At 36.4% G+C, this 15,086-nt stretch overlaps 1 protein-coding gene across 1 annotated transcript in view; it reads right to left on the bottom strand.

Annotated features, from left to right (window-relative positions):
* The window catches only part of pik3cb (phosphatidylinositol-4,5-bisphosphate 3-kinase, catalytic subunit beta), a 64,207-nt gene extending 59,097 nt beyond the window's left edge, over positions 1-5,110 (bottom strand). Inside the window, exon 1 of the mRNA XM_074641291.1 lies at positions 4,812-5,110. The gene's annotated coding sequence lies outside the window, so the exon portion shown is untranslated. The remainder of the gene's footprint in view (positions 1-4,811) is intronic.
* Positions 5,111-15,086: the final 9,976 nt, after the last annotated feature.

Here is a 15,086-nt window from a genome sequence, read left to right as displayed (position 1 = left end):
GTCACATGTCAAAGTGTCCTTGAGCCAGATACTTAACCCCAAGTTGCTCCTGAAGGCTGTGCCATCAGTTTGTGAATGGGTGAATGCTGAAATGTAGTGTAAAGCGCTTTGAGTGGTCGGAAGACTAGAACAGCGCTGTAAAATGTGCCTTTTGGGCTTGAGTTTGCCATGTTATGATTTCAGCATATTTTTTATGCTAAATGCAGTACCTGTGAGAAAATATTTGTCATCGTTTTGTGTTGTTAATTGATTTCCAATAATAAATATATACATATGTTTGCATATTTGCCCACTCCCATGCTGATAAGAGTATTAAATACTTGACAAATGTCCCTTTAAGGTACATTTTGAACAGATACAAAATGTGCGATTAATCGTGATTAACTATGGACAATCATGCGATGAATCATGATTAAATATTTTAATCGATTGACAGCCCTACTATTTATATATTTTGGAGTTCAAACACATTGGATACGGTTGTTTTTGCTCTCCCTAATGAGCAAAACAAACCAAACTGAAACCATGACCCAAAAAAACATAATATAAACCGATCTGTGGGCATGTTGAACCGTTGCAACACCAGCGCAGTGCAAGAAAGTATACACCAGCTAGTGTTGCCAGACCAGATTGACAGTTTCCAGCCCAATCACATCTTAAAACCTGCCAAATTCAATAAAAAAACAGGCCAAATCCCAACCTTGCCAGAAACCTGTGTTAAACCATTACATGCCCAATAGAAAACACATCACGAGCATATAAAGCTTCATATCAGCATCGAATAACCAAAGATAAAATGTAGCGCATCCCACAAAGAGTGCAGTCAGACAATCAAATACACAAATTCCCATGTCTATATCAATGATGATGACGTTAAGGTAAGTAGGTCCTCCCTTAACCCCAACGACGATTGAATACAACTCATGTCAATCAAATATATTCCAAATTAAACGAGTCAATAATAGGAGTGAGTGGACACAACAATGTTTACTGAATTTTGCTAACAAAAGCTGGAGCTGTTGCCCCCGCGACCCGATCCCGGATAAGCGGTTGAAGATGGATGGATTAAAGTGTTGACTTAGAGCTTTCCCACAAGGTTCACCCAGTATGAATGTGATGTGAACGCCCTTAAAAGTTGAAAGTCAGCGTTTTCTCCTCATAGTTGTTGTTTCATTTGAAATCCAACATAGTGGAGTAGAGCCAAAACTATGAAAGTTATATCACTGTCCAAATAGTGACAGAGTGCACTGTACATTTAGTTTGACTCTGCCGCAACATGCCGTTCCACCTTGCTGTTTTGATGTACAATGATACATGCTACACCAACATAATGTATTATTGTTCTGATTACTGACACCGAACACACTGCAGTATGTAAAGCTGTATTAGCCACAGGGCTCCTTGCTCTAAGTCTAAGCTTTACCTCATAATTTCACCATGCTGTTAGTCCCACAGACACCACCTTTCCCTTTCTCTGTCAATTCAGCCCCAAACACCCTGAATCTATCGTTCAAGTTGCTCAATCCTAAACCACAACATTAATCAGAAAATGACCTCACTTTACAGTGACTGTTCAACTTTGTAAGGCTGACGATACAGGATATGGACATCACCGCAGTTGCGAAACTTCTTTCTTGTTTTTGTGGGACACTTATTTAGAATTCTGCTTTCATTTGAACCCAGTTTCTCGGGAGAGGCCTGCTTTGGGACTAAATCTGGCTTGGAGTAAATAGCTGCATTGTTGGCTGGTGTCTGTGGAGTGACGTCAGTTGGTCTTATCAGTGTTCTCTAACTTTACCTCAGAGGGGGCCTTACAGCAGACCCCGCCCAACAAAGGACAGCCAGGACCAGTGCCTGATCAAAATAACATAGTCGAACGCATCCGCCTGGGTGACCTTATTTCAGAGAGTGGTAGTGCTGTGTCAGTACAACAATTAACAGCAAATATTGGCTAATTCTCTCAGGAAATGCTTCTCTCCTTTTGTAACATGCTGTGTGGCTCTAAGATTCTGTCTCTGCAAGCATCTATTCAGGTTGGAGAAATCAACTGTGTGGGACAACAGCACAGCTGGAAATGTGTGTGAACTGCTGTCAAGATGCCTTTAAATGCTTTCATCACTGTGGCAGAGAAGATTTGACTACTGAATAGTCAACCTTTAAAAGGAAGAGTGTGTAACATTTCAGGGATCTATCAGCTGAAATGGAATATAATATTCATAACTATGTTTTCGTTAGTGTATAATCACCTGAAACTAAGAATCGTTGTGTTCTTGTTAGCTTAGAATGAGCCCTTCATATATACATAGGGAGCGGGTCATGGAGTCCACCATGTTTCTACAGTAGCACTGCCTCCAGAGAGAGCCTTTCACGTTTTTACGTTACCTTAAGGCCACTGTAGTTCTCCGACATGCTTGTGAAACTGTGGTAATGTGAGCCACAGAGTGTAAAACAGTGCTACCGCCAGCCACGGTCTGACATCCGTTGCTCCTAAAGTAGAGTTATTATGGTAAGGATGGCACTTGGTGGCTCACGTTATCGCAGTCTTGGAACGGGAGGAGTGAGCGGAGGAGTACTCAGTTGGTTGCAATCTGCAACCACACCACTAGATGTCATTAAATCCTACACACGTTACCCTAAATGTTAGGTGTGTTTGTTTTAGGTTTATAAACAATCAAACGTGAAATATCAGATTGAGTCTCATGCGACATAGCCACGTGGAAGATGTTAGGTTAGGGGTGGATGATACGGATAAAGTCCTGGGTGATACAGATAAAGTCCTATGTCATGGTACTGAATGTAATGTACATTTAGATCATGATCTCTGAAAATTAAACTGTTTGTTTATAGATAAAATAACCAGATGTTTTTGGTTAATTTGGAGAGTTAAATCCTATAAATACAATAGAAACCCAATATTGCTATAAAGCAGTACTGCTGCTCATCAATTTGCAACATCTTCTGCAATGTCCTAATACAGATGGCAACCTGATATCCGGCCAAAGCATGTAATAGACCCACCTGTCCACGAGACATGGTTAACCTTAAAAGAAGTACGTAATGAAATGGTGTAGCAAAATATCTAAAGGCTGAAACATTTTTCACTCTATACACCATTTTGCCCTCAGGCTAGTCAGGTGCTGCTGAACATACTGTAAGCTCACATGAGGGCACCCAGGTATACACATACACACACACACACACACACACACACACACACACACACACCTGTCAGAAAACCTGCATTTGTTACATCGTCCTCATGTTGTCCGACATTACCACCACAGACCTACTGACACAGATTGAGCTCAAACTAAACTGTAATTCATAAATCCATTTATCGTGAGCAGAGGGCCCCTTTTAGGAAAACCCAGCCCGAGGATGTGTAAGGATTGTCACTTGCCAAACACAAACAACTTAGCGAGCACACATAAAATCAGTCGCGGTCACAATTTCCATGCATACAGGTGCTAAACGTGCCATGCAGCTGGCACTGATCCAATACGTTTCCTGAGAAAGAGGACTGCTGAGACATGCCAAAACCTGAATCCAAATTACGACATTTCTAAAGAAGTAGCTTAACTGTCAAGTCACCCACGGGCTTCTTTCAGGTATAACATATAAAGATGAAATGACTAGTTGGGACAGTCACCAAGTCAAATTAATCCATGAAGGTTTTTATGAATCAGCTTTAGTTCCACGACATCAGGAGGATCTTGTGACCTAACGTAGCAGCTAAACTCCACCAAAGATATTTACTCTGTGCAGACTTCTGTCTCTGAATGAAATAAAACCAAAAGGTTAATATGGCAGAAAAGCTGACTGTATGAATCATTCTGCAAGGTTTCATATCCTCTTTATTTGGTTCTGTTGACCATTTCTCAACAACAAAACAGTCACATAAGTCATCAGTGACACAGCTTAGAGTAGCATATAGTGCCTCCCAATGATCCCTTAGACTAGGCTTACTTTTGGTTTTATCGATCTGTGTTCCCTGACTTGGGAACCAGGGGTCAGGGGTCACTGAAGAAGATCAGAATGAGACAAATAATAGTTGAAAAGATTTCACTTCAATTCAGAAAAAATGAGCAAAAAGCAAAAAGAGAGGTAGGAGTCTGTCACATGAAAACCTTTTAGAGGACACATAATATGAAATTACACAGACTTGGCTTGTTAGTTAACAGCAAAGTCCAAGTTTAGAGGCTATAAGACCTGTGACGAATAAGCTGAATAAAACAGCTAAATGTGCTTTTTGTCATTGTTGTCAAAGTAGTCAAATATAACACACACTCCTATCCAAAAACTCAAAAACACAGTTAACATACAAGGAGTTTGGTTGAGAGGTTGAACCGCTCTGTTCTGTTCTCCTATGGAGGAACCACTGAACAAACTCATTAACTAACTGTATTGTTTTCTCTGTTTGCGGCTGAAGTCAACAGCTTTCTTAACTATTTTGAATCCTTAACATATCCTCAGGGTTTCCTGGTATATTCGGCATATATAACACTTGATTTGCATAACATTGCAACTCATAAAACTGAAGTCGTTACACAATTCATTTGCTTTTTTTCATGGCAGATAAACAATTAAACCAAATTAATTTCAACTAAAAATGGTTGATGAAATAGTTTGCTGGATAAATGTCGAATTAAAAATGCTATACAGAAGTTATTAAGTTATTCTCTCCGAGGCAGGGTGACGTTAATTAGTCTTATAAGCAATTGCAACATTTAATTGATACATTAATGAAGGGAGTTCGGCGCGAGGTCGTCACTCTGCTACAATGTATCAATTAAGAGAACAAGTGGTCTTACCTTTAGTGACTGTCTGCTGTGGGGTCGTGGAAGAGAGTACCGGGTTGACCAAGCAGCTGAAAGTTAATACTGCTGTTCAGTCTTCACGGCAGAGTAGTTTGACGTCCAGAAAGTCTGTGTGACAGACGACCCACTGTCAGTCCAGCTGTGTGTCTCTCAGGTGTCTCTGCGCAGGTGAACCATGGAGAGGTGGACCAGGAGGAGCTCGGCTTTGCTTCCTGTTTGTTTCAGAAGGTGAACCACCACCACCGCTGCTTTTTCCTCCGCCTGCTCTCCCTCCGCCACCAGCTGTCAAGACTGAGAGAGTAACAGGAAAATATAGGACTTCCGCTCAGTAAATTCAAAATAAAACCCCCTTTACTGATGACTCAGTAAGACTCTGAAAAATGCCAAAAAGAAAAGTTTGAAAAATGTTGGAAAAAAGAAGTCTGAAAAAATTTCCGTAAAAAACAATGTCTGAAACAAAGTCTGAAAAATGTCTGGAAAAAATGTCTGAAAAAAAAGTCTGAAAAAATGTCCATAAAAAAAAAGTCTGAAAAATGTCTGAAAAATGTCTGGAAAAAAAGTCTGAAAAAGGAAGATTGAAAAATGTCTGGTAAAAATGTCTGAAAAAAAAGTTTGAAAAATGTTGGAAAACAAAAGTCTGAAAAAATGTCTGTAAAAAAAAAAAAATCTGAAAAATGTCTGAAAAAAGTCTGGAAAAATGTCTGATTTTTTTTTTTTTTTTAAAAATGCTGGAAAAAAATTAATTAGAAAAATTCTTTCTGAAATTTAGTTTTTGAAAAATGCTGGGGAAAAAGACTGAAAAATGTCTGAAAAAAAAGTTTGAAAAAATAAATTTGAAAAATTCTTTCTGAATTTTTTTTTTTTGAAAAATTCTGGGAAAAAAGACTTTGAAAAATGTCTGGAAAAAAAGTCTGAAAAATTTCTGGAAAAAATAAATTTGAAAAATTCTGGAAAAAAGACTGAAAAATGTCTGAAAAAAAAGTTTGAAAAATGTTGGAAAAAAAGACTGAAAAGTTTGAAAAATGTTGTGAAAAAAAGTCTAAAAATTTCCATAAAAAAAAAAGTCTGAAAAATTTCTGGAAAAAATAAATTTGAAAAATTCTGGAAAAAATGTCTGAAAAAAAAAAAAAAAAAAAATTGTCCCAAAAAAGGTCTGAAAAATGTCTGAAAAAATGTCTGAAATTTTTTTTTGAAAAATGCTGGGAAAAAAGACTGAAAAATGTCTGAAAAAAAAGTTTGAAAAATGTTGTGAAAAAAAAGTCTGAAAATTTCCATAAAAAAAAAAGTCTGAAAAATGACCAGAAAAAAAAGTCTGAAAAATAAAGTTTGAAAAATGTTAGAAAATAAAGTCTAAACAATGTCTGAAAAAGGTAAAAAAAAAAATAAAATCTGAAAAATGTCCCAAAAAAAAGTCTGAAAAAAGTCTGGAAAAAATGTCTGAAAAAGAAGTTTGAAAAATGCTAACAATATTAAAGAAAAGAACAAATATCTACAGTACTTTGTGGGATGTTTTATTCTTATGTCCAATGTTTACCTGTATAAATAAATAATTCATAAATAGTCTTTTGCAACATAACATATTCATAGTAATTCACAATAACATAACACAACTTGCATTTATTACTGTTTTTGAAACCATGAAACCATGCCTGCTGTTCCACAGTGACCCTGTGAGGGCTTTTATTGTGAAGGACACACTTCCTGTCTCCTGTGTGTGACTGTCTGCAGCTGATTGGTGCAGTTCTCTGGTTGAGGCATGGAGGGCAGCCGGCTTTCTTCCAACAACCAACCACATACCACCGGCACAAAACTTCTGGACAGTGATTTCACCCGGAAATGCTATAATGTTCAACCTCCACTGAAGGAGTGGATGAATTAGAGGGGCGCAACATGATGCCACTCGGTTTATTATCAGCACTTTAACCGTTATTAGACTTTTATTTAGCCCTTAACCACCACGTTAAGCCACAAAACATCATTATGCCTCAATTTGGTAGCTGTAAATGTGTTAATGAAATACAGTATGTAGCAGCCTACAACCCTCCTTGTACATAACAGACATATAGTTTGTAAGTAAAGGATGAGCTTTGCTGCCCTCTGGTGATCAAATGAGGTGTTGCATCTCAGCATATAGTGCACTCATACTTTATTATACAAGGCTATTATATTGTGAACTGCACTTAAGAGACTGTTCCTTTAAAAATATTTTTAATTTTTTAATTATAGCTATTTATTCTATTCGATTTTAGCGTACTTTTAGCTTATTTATTAGTGCTCTTAATTATTCGCTAATTACTTTATAGTTTTCACCAATTGTTTTGCACTGAATTACCGAGTGGTGGATGTGTGAAACACAATTTCGTTTTTATGTGGAGCATAAAAAAGACAAATAAAAGAATCTTGAATCTTGAATCTTGAATATTGTTGGAATTATACGTTTCGTTGTCATGGTAATGACAAACCCTTATTAACCTTTAGTACACACTGGTTCATCAGTCAAAAACTATGTTAAAGTCCAGCGTCTGATGTACTAAATTGCTGGGCACAAATGCTCCTTACAGGATATACAGTAGGCCTACACAGCTCCCACTCACACAGTTACACACATTTACAGCTAGACGTTGCCCAGTTAAACCATGATTGGCAACTGTTTTGCTCAAGGGCACCTCAGTAGCATAAAGCAGTGGTTTTCAAAGTGGGGTCCGGGGACCCGCAGGGGCCTTTGAGGAGAAAAGCAAAAAGGGGAATAATTAATTTTCACTGTAATTCCATCCAGAAGCAACACAATGACAGAATGTAGTTTACTTAATTTACTAAATGTATCTTACTTTTATTGTTATTCTACTAGGCACAGGTGTTAATATTACTTCTTATACACTTTATATTTATTACTCTGTTGTGTTTTTTATTCTTATGCTGCTGTAAGATTTTTAGCTATCTCTGGCAAAAAGAGCTGATAGAACAATGGACAAATCTGTCAAAAAGGAAGCCTTTTAAATCTGGAAGATTGTTACATTTCTTTTTAAAAATACATAATACAGACAGTAGTGTATTAAAAGCTCCTAAGAAATAAATGCAATACTCACAGGAAATAATCTGCTCAAAATTCATCCAAATCACTTCTCATGCCACAAGGGGGCAGCAAAGACCCACACAGCACACTTTAATTAAGGGTGAGGCAGTTTTAAGGGAGAACCAATGATGACTCTTTCAGAGTGAGAACATATGTGTAACTTCTATAAAAAAAAAGATGATTCTTTCTATAGCGCCTTTCAAAACCAGAGTTATGAACATTTTTTTTTTTTAAAGAACATCATACACAGAAAATGCAATTAAAACAAGGATTTTAAGAAGCGGTCAAATGTAGAGAGATAAAACAAAATGTAAAAGAACATTAAAAACATTTTTACAAGATATTATATAAATGCCAGTCTGTACTGGCACTGACTCAGCTGAGTTTGTTCCACAGCGTTGGAGCTAAAACAATAAAATCAGTGTCTCCATTTGTTTTAAGCCACATACAGCTGGCCTTCAGGGTCACCAGATCACGCCATGATCAGAACCATACTATCAATTATAAAAAAAATGTTTGTCAGAGTTACGTACAGTTAAACAATCTCCTCACACCACAAGTATGTGTGGTGCACCTCATCAGTGATACAGAAATGAGGCTATGTCATATGCCATGTGCTTGACCTGCTGCTGGGCCAGGGCTCTCCCTCAGAGTTCCCCTCATAACGTTCTCATTGTCTGAAATTTGCTAAACATAAGCTTGGCTCAAAGAGAGCAGCCTATAGCAGCCTAGTCCTGGGTCCAGCATGCTTCCATTACGGCTCCTCTTATTTGATTAAATGTACCCCAACTCGGTCCAAACCCACACTGTGCATAATCTCTTCACAGATGATAAGCGTGTAATAAAAAGCATATTGGACTTGAAAGGGTACCTTATGTGAATGCGTATAATTATGGATATCAAAATATCATCATTTGTTTAATTGTGAGGTCTTGCCAAGAGGTATGTAATTGCTTGAAAGGAATACGGCTGAAATGGGTTTGCAGAGTCTGAGATGTGACCTGGGACTGGGTTTGGCGTGTGCAGAAAGGCGGGGCGAGGGTCAGGCCAACTTCCTGTTTTATGTTGTATATATTATAGCTGATACAGTGCTGCAGGGATGACGTGTTTTTGTAGGCCAACCAGGAAGTTAGCATCGCCCTGGTTCCCTCAACAAAAAGCCAATAGGATTTTTCCATTGGGTTTTGGATTATTGCAGAAAAATAAGCTCTGTGGCAAACACACGTTTATGATACTTACACGTTTTGTTCAGGAGGATAATCTTCACAAATGAACACCACTTTTATGATGTTTGAAGTGTGAATGCAATCGCCAGGAGTAAAAAGCTAATGTTAGGCTATAAACAAACTACACAACAGTTGCATGAATGAGAGTATACACAAGCTTCAAAATTCACTAGTGGGGTATTTACTGATGTATTTTTTGTTGTAGAACAAAACGTTGTGTTAACCACAGACCATATGTCAGGCATCTAACTAAAAACCCATTAAAAAAAAACATTGACTTCCAGACGAGGGAACCAGAAGTTCTAAAATGTGAACTAATTTCCAGGTTTTAGGACTCATTCCTGCAGCACTCTATAGAGAGAGACTTACTTCACAAACCGTATCATTTATGAGCCAATAAAATAACAATTTAATACACATTTTGATGGAAGGCTATTATAATAACAGACAACAAATGACTGAATCATCACTAATTTAATTGAAGAATGTGTCATTAGGTTTCTCATGCAATTTGTATCCTAACAGGGATGCATTGCACTGTTGTGAAATTGAAAGAGCTCTTGATAGTATAAATAAGAGGGCATTTTGGAATTGTTTTGGTTGTGAAATAAGCTTTGGCATTCACATCCGAATGAGGTCACATTTCCATTACTGATAGAGGGCTGATGTAGTGATTGTGTGTCTCACACTGTCTGACCAAGACGTTGTCCTGGTTTATTATACGGCCTACAGTATGGGTATAACAGGTGCTGGCCCTTAATGATCCCTGTGGGAATTTGGTTTCATCTTTGATTAATTGGAATGCTAACAGGAGAAGAGTTATCCTAATAGCTTCTTGTTGCCAACCCTGCGGAAGTTTTTAGGAGGGCGAGAAAGGAAAAGGGGTTTAAAAATAGACCCCATCAGTGCACGATGGGAAAAGACCTGCCATTTCAGTCCCGACAAAGCAATTTGCAGCTCATAATCAAGAGAACGGAAACACTTTATCGCATTTCCCTTTACAGTATAAGCATGGCCAGTTCAGCCACATCCACACGACAGAAATTAACATCAGCTGCTAAATTATTTTAGCTCATTATTTTTACTTCTGCTTTTTTTATTTGTTGACTGTGATCTTGTCTTTAATTGTTCCTGCTTTCTTTTATTTGTCCTTGTTTGTGAAGCACTTTGTAACGGGAGCTGCTATATAAATAAAGTTATTATTATTATTATTATAAGTGCTGGCTGGCACGTTTGTCTGTTCAAACATGTCTGTTGGCACATAAGCAGTTATTGCTTGGAGCAGATATCCCATTATGAAAACCTGTTTGCTTTGTGAAGAGAGCGTCTGGATCAAGTTTATTTTCCTGTTCCAGAGAATTTAGGATAAATGTGAAATGGAAATAAATTTACATTTTAGAAAAACTCCAAAGTGCAATAATCATTTTATGTAGTCTAGATAGATAGATAGATAGATAGATAGATAGATAGATAGATAGATAGATAGATAGATAGATAGATAGATAGATAGATAGATAGATAGAGATAGAGATAGAGAAATATATATATATATATACCGACTACTACAACGACTATAAAAAAAATCTAAATTATAAACACAGTATAACCCACTATATACATTAGCAAAGTATGCAAAATACTATATACATTAACAAAGTATGCAAGATACTATATACATTAATAAAGTATGCAAGATACTATATACATTAGCAAAGTATGCAATAACATACTATATACATTAGCAAAGTATACAAGATACTATATACATTAGCAAAGTATGCAAGATACTATATACATTAACAAAGTATGCAAGATATTATATACATTAGCAAAGTATACAAAATACTATATACATTAACAAAGTATGCAAGATATACATTAGCAAAGTATGCAAGATACTATATACATTAATAAAGTATGCAAGATACTATATACACTAGAAAGTATGCAAGATACTATATGCGTTAGCAAAGTATGCAAGATAACAAAGTATGCAAGATACTATATGCATTAGCAAAGTATGCAAGATAACAAAGTATGCAAGATGCTATATGCATTAGCAAAGTATGCAAGACAACAAAGTATGCAAGATACCATATACATTAACAAAGTATGCAAGATACTATATGCATTAGCAAAGTATGCAAGATACTATATGCATTAGCAAAGTATGCAAGATAACAAAGTATGCAAGATGCTATATACATTAGCAAAGTATGCAAGATATTATATACATTAGCAAGGTGTGCGAGTTACAATGTTTTGTTCTTTAATAAAAAAAATAATTGAGGTTGTAAATGTGCAAATGTAGATGTGCAAAATTAGAAATGTGCAGGAATATTACAGGACTAAAACAGAATGGAGTATGGTTGTAACAGAAATAAATGTAATTGTATTAAACCTCTTCATCAACCCCTCTCCATCAACCCCTCTCTTCTGAAGGTCATGACCCCTTCATGCTCAGTCGGACAGTCTGGTTAGCGACGGTGCATATGTGACATTTGAGCGTCCCAGTGGAGGCTGGAGGGTAAACAGAGGTCAGTGCGTGATGATTTTTCTCCATGAATAGTTGACAGTCCATCTTTTCCTTGAATAGATGACACTGGTGTGTATTTATAGACGCGGTATTTCCAGACATTTGATGAACCTCTGTGTGACCAGAGGTCCCAGCTAACAAACGTTCCTATTAATAAACTGTGGCAGTATATCAACACACACTATTGTAATTATTTTGGCAAATTAAAGAATTATTATAGGTTGTCTATTGTTCTGCAGGGTTGTCATTAAGATGGAAATCAGCAGTCACTGAAAACATCACGTAGATCACATTGGGGATGCACCAGGAGGACACTCTCTGATAATAAACAGCTCTATATTGTCATAGAAATAGATGTGCACAGAATGAAACTTGGAGTATTTCTGCTCCAACAAGAGAAAGAAAAAACTGATTGGGAACAATTGCCGGATTTTCTGCGAATCAAATCGTTGCATATTTTCCTGTTTGGAGCAAAATGTATACCAAACATTAGTGACCCCTACTCTCCTTTTCAATGGGTTCAGGGTGATGTGCGAGGTGGAAACTGTTCTTGCTCTTCAATCTCAAACATTAGAGAGAATGTCAGGAATTCAATTGTGTTGCAGGCATTGGGAAAACCTGCAACCTGCGTGTGACATGACCGGCTGGGTTGCATCGTCGGTGCCTCGTGGAGCATGCAAGCTGTCATACACCGGAACGAGGCTGCACACTGTTAAGAATTGCTGTTAATTTGCAGCAGGATTTCAACAGTATTAACCTGTTATTGCTAAAAGCAGTGCTTTACTGTTAATACAAAAGAAAACCTGTTAAATTACTTTAACTGAACTATAATGCATTCTTAAAAAACAGCACTTTACTGCTGATCAACTGTCTAAAGTATCATCAGAAACAGTTTCATGCAGTATTTTTTTTAATTCTGGGACCTGGTCTGCTCATGTGAGGCTTGTACATTGTACATGATTGTAAAATCAGTGAATTAGCTTTATTGTTCTTCACTCACATGTTGTTCTGGTTTGCATTCTGTGCTTGTAGCCAGCTAGAGACATACATTTTGGGAAAAGTATCAACAAGTCTATTATAGCCTTTTTCCTAACAAGTGCCTTTAATTGTATTTTGTGTCACTATTCCTATGTCTGTAACCTGCTAAGTCTATTCATCTAGCCAAAAATAATGTTTATTAAAATGTATGTAAAAAATAAATAGTGCATTAAAACAAATCAGTAAGATAATGTAAAAGAAAGGTGAAAAACAGCTATATAATGTATCTTCAAACAGTTAATTAACTGTAAAAATACTGTGAAATTAATAAAAAAAACAGTTCAAACTGTATTTTTCATTAACAGTACAAAGCTGTAAATTTCAGCGACAGTATAATAATGTTAATTTTACAGTAACATAAAGGTAACCCTGCTGCCACTTCTTTACTGTTATTTTACTGGGTTCATAGTGCAGGTAGACGCGCTCCGGTAGTTTGTGTGTGTGAGTGGAAGTGAGGGTCAAATGCGTTCCTTCTACAATGAGTTGACCTCATTCGTCTTGTTGATTATAATCTGTCATCTCTGAGAGCACAACAAAGGATACAATCACGGTTATTCAGTGCGCGCTCAGAGGAAAAGACGAACCGCACATTGCGCAAAACCTTTTCACCTCCTGCAGAAATAAATGAGAATTAACATTCATTCTGCTTTCCTTCTTCAACACGTATTGAATATTTATAAGTGTGATAAGAGCTGCAGTTATTGTTGCATGACCACTAATACCAAACTTATTACTATTTGGGTTAATATTTGTATTTAGTTATTTTTTTGTTATATATGTTTTTTTTTTATTTTGTTTTTTTGCTTTGCTTTGTTGTTGTTGTTTTTTTTACCTCTACTCTTTCTTTTTGTCATTATTATTATTGTTATTTCTTTTCCTGGTTTTGTTTTGGTTTTGAATGTTGAGGTTGTTTTCTTTATAGTACTTGATGGGTTTGTCTGTAAGCTCATCTACTTAAAAGTTGGTTTATAACATGTTGTAATTACAAACAGTGGATTGCGTATGTGAAAACAGCCTTGAAAAAAGGGGAAAAAATAAAGTATATATATAAAAAAAATATTTGGAAAGAAATAGCTCATAATTTCCCTACATGGTTTAGTTTTAAGTTTTAAGGTATATAACTCACAAAAATGTCACGATAAACTCTCTCAAAGTTCGCCCCAGCTGAATCATGCAGACTGTTTCTAATGGAACAGCGAAACACGTTCAATTAGTTAACATATTTTAATATATAATAACTAATTTAATAATACTAATCAGTTCATTAATTTGCGCAAAACCTTTTCACCTCCTGCAGAAATAAATGAGAATTAACATTTATTCTAACACGTATAGATTATTGCATATGTATAAGTGTGATAAGAATTGCAGTTATTGTTGCATAACCACTAATGCCACACTTATTAATATTGGGTTAATATATGGGAAAATAACTCATAATTTCCCTGCATGGTTAAGTTTTTTAAGTAATATAACTCACAAAAATGTCATGATAAACTCTCTAAAAGTGAATCATGCAGACATACTGTTTCTAATGGAACAGTGAAACAAGTTAAATTTACATATTTTAACATATAATAACTAGTTTAATATTACTAATCAGTTCATTAATTTGGTCAGAATTAAAATATTCTAATCACCCAGTATATTTCCTAAATGAAACACAACATGCACATCCAGGCTGCGGATCTGCTGACTTTACAACCAGAAGAGTATATATATGTGAGAGCAGGCCTGTTGGAGCCATGAACCTTTAGGTCTGTTTGGTCTTATCTCTGTCAGCCGCTGAGACATCCTGTATGCAGGCCCATTGTTCCCAGCAGACCGGCTCAACTGACAACCTTTCTGCACAAATGCACACCTGCTGCCTCACCCGAGATACACACACATATATATATTCAGTTTATGGCTTAATACAGAAAAGCTGTAGGGCGCAAAGTTTAACCAAAAAATGGTGCGTATTTATGTGAGTTACTTGAACGCATGTGTTGCAGAGGTTTAGGATATAGGGTGAGATGTTATGGCCTATACTCACAGACCCACTTTTACAGACAAACTAAATGCAAGATAAATCAAATATTTTGCAAAACCTACCACCACGAATTATGTATTGGATGCAGGCAAATCAGCTACTGTGAGATCCAGTAGGCCTATATGCCAATAAACAAAGCAAAGGCTATATTTCTGAGACTATATCATTAAGCTCTTTCATTTTGTCCCCTAAAAAATAATAATAATAATAAAAATGTTGTATTGCTAAAAATCTAAAATTAAAATGATTAAATCCATCTCTGCCTGTGTGGTTTATGTTACACCCCGAAACATAATTTCTAAAAACACCACTTGTGTGTTATTTGAACGCATGTGTTGCAGAGGTATAGGATATATGGTGAGAT

Source organism: Sebastes fasciatus, chromosome 7, assembly GCF_043250625.1.
Source record: "Sebastes fasciatus isolate fSebFas1 chromosome 7, fSebFas1.pri, whole genome shotgun sequence".
Taxonomy (NCBI): Eukaryota; Metazoa; Chordata; class Actinopteri; order Perciformes; family Sebastidae; genus Sebastes; species Sebastes fasciatus.
Note: the sequence above shows the minus strand (reverse complement) of the source record. Positions and strands in the feature narration are given on the sequence as shown.